Below are 2,948 nucleotides of genomic sequence, written 5' to 3' on the forward strand. Positions count from 1 at the left end.
ACGCCCTATGCCCTGGCGGAGAGTGGTTCAACCACTGGTCTTAGAAGACCTGCCCAATAATCTCTTGGGAGAAACATTTTACAAAATATGGATGTTGAGGCATTCTACTATGACTGCATTCTCTATGAGAAAATTGTTCTCCCAATTCCAGGGGCCACAGTCTCCCATGGTTTCCATTTTCCCCCTAACTTGGAAATCACATGACCCTGTATGGGTGGAGCAGTGGCTTATTGGCAGGAAAAACAATTGGAGCTGCTAAAATTAATAAATGAACAGCTTCAGAATTCCCCATTTTTGTTATTCTAAGGGTCAGGCAAATACAGGTTTCAAATACAGAACTGAGTTTCTGGACAAAATTTGGAAGTGAGGTTATCCTAAATGTTTGTTTCTGAAAAGAGAAAAAGGAAAATTAGGGCTAACCAAGTGATTGTTTAATTGCTATTTCAGCTATTTCAGTTCGCCCTTGTAAGTTTGTTTGCAACAGTTTCCAGCGGGTCCACAAAAAAGAACAGCAGATCCTTATTCAGATGTAATTTTGGCCTTTACCAAGTTCCAGGCAAGATTATGCTTAGAGACTACTTCTGTGTTGACCACCTTGTTGCTTTAATTGGAGTAAAGTGGCCTTTTAAAGGACTCCTTGATCTGAAAACTCAGTTCTGAGCCAGCCCAGGCAGAGCAGTCCCCATAAGACTGTGATCTCTAATCTGCCAGCAGAGTGCTAGTGAGGCAGAGTTGCTTTGGAGCTCAAAGTGGCAGAGTGCTAGCCTTGAGCTGGAGAGCTGAGGGACAGTGCCCAGGCCTTGAGATCAAGTCCAGCAACCAACCAAGTGAAATGTCGATGGGATTTTTATCCCTGTGTGGGAGATGGTGCCAGATCCTAGAGTCACTTGTGCTTGGCCACTCAGAATTATCTGAGCCAGGAGGTCATAAAATAGTTTGTAAGCATGCCTTACTAATAATGCCTGTGGCTACTGGGTAGGAACTTGTCACTATAATAATGCGTAGTTTACAACCATAATTTTGCTCAAAGCTCTAACTGAGCAGATTTTGGGTTGACACCAGCCACAAATTCAGGGAAGAAGCTTATAAACCTGAGGCTGTGTGCCTATCAATCTGTAAAATAGGCTAAGTTTTTAGGGTTCCTGGCCAAGTATAAAGACAATGCCCCTGAGTCAGCTTGAAGAAGTTATAGAAGACGGATCTTCACTCAGATTCCATGCCTGGGACTTTAGGTAGCCCACTCTTGACCCTAGGCCCCCTTAAAAAATAAATATAAATGGAGGGATACAGGTTCCTAAGGCATGAGTCCTCAAGATTAGCTCATTGATGCTTTTACATTGAACTTTAAAAAATTTGATTCTAAAGGATTTTCTCCAGCTTATAAGCATTGGGGCACCATGCTACCTCGCCCAACCCCTTGTCCAATGGAAGGACCTGATCACTAACACCTGGCAGGAGCTGGCCCCTCTGTTAACAATGGGGCAAGGGTTTGCTTGTGTTTTTCCATGTGGAGCAGAAAAGCCTATCTGGATTCCTGGCCCTTACCAGGATGTACAGGTGTAGACCAGAGGATAGAAGGGTTTCCTTTGTGGATGTTGGCTGTCTCCCCTATTTAAAATCTCTGTTTGGGTCTGCTAACCCTACAGGTGAATTGCCTGAAGAACTAGAGTGGTAGTCAGTGACGGGTAAGATCCCCAGAGGAGGACAACATAAGACAGGCACACTCTCGAGTAAGGCAAGCACCTGCTAATGAAATAAAACAGGGGGAGATGTGGAGCACATCACATGAGAGAAATTGAAACTTATGCTATAGAAAAGGGAGGCCTAATTTGTGGCCCAGCGCTTACATATTGCAACTGGCTGTGATGGCGCCTGCCACCATGTGGACAGCACATGATTCCCCTTCTTTGCATAACTGCTAACTCTCAAGTTTCAGGAGCAGGCAATCTACAAGTTCCTGCCACCACGAAATGGCCTTTCAGTGACACCACTGCCAGCACAGCCAGCTGGCCTGAGCTCTGCCTCCAACCTTTGCGATCTCACCAGTACGGCCTAAAACTGCCCTGGATGACTGCTCTGTGGGATATGGATGCCACAGACGCTGCCTCCACACCCTCCTCAAAGGTACCTCATCCTATGTCTACCCCATCATGGGAACCAGAAGAAACAGGAGATGTGGAAGCCTGGAGTAATAAATTTGACTCCCAAGCATGGGACTGTGATATGATTATGAACAATACAATCAGAGGAACTGCAATCTTATTGTCTTCCCTCCAAGCATGCTAGGGAGGACATGGGGGCTGTGATTCCCATTTACCCCAATCCCATCTGAAACCCACCTAGCCCTAGTCCTCTTTGGCCCACCAAGCTCATTTCCACAGCAGCAGAACCCATGCTTGCTTTAGCTAAGTTGGTTGAGTTTATCCAGGCTTGCCCAGATGCCATCTAGCTAATATCTTTGCACACCATTTGGGCCCCATTCTACTTTCAGTTATGAGTGTCCATAAATAAAGAAAAAGGGACTCCTAGCTAGTGGCTTAGCAGCCCAGGCTACTTGCCAGCTGTGCTTCCGTGATTCCATGCTGGACACTCAGTGACGCAAGCAGTCCAGAGCCAGAGGGCGCCTGGCCCCTCTCGCCTTGAGCAGCAGTGAGGGCGTGTCTCAGGACAGCATTGACTGACAGTCACATTTGGGAAAGACCCAATAACTGCCACCACTCAATCTGTATTTGGCGAGCACATTTTCTAAAATAAAGTTAGATCTGCACCAAGAGTCTGGTCTCTGGAGTCTGTGTTCCTGGGATTATTTGTGGGTTTACCCCCTCCTAGATGTCCAAGAAGGATCCCAATAGTTACTATAGTACTATTTCTAGTACTATAATCTCTTACTGAGTAATCTATGATTATATATTGAGATTGAGAATTTATTTTACCATGTGAATACATTC

This window comes from Megascapheus bottae, chromosome 16, assembly GCF_031878675.1.
Source record: "Megascapheus bottae isolate mThoBot1 chromosome 16, mThoBot2.hap1, whole genome shotgun sequence".
NCBI classification, from domain to species: domain Eukaryota; kingdom Metazoa; phylum Chordata; class Mammalia; order Rodentia; family Geomyidae; genus Megascapheus; species Megascapheus bottae.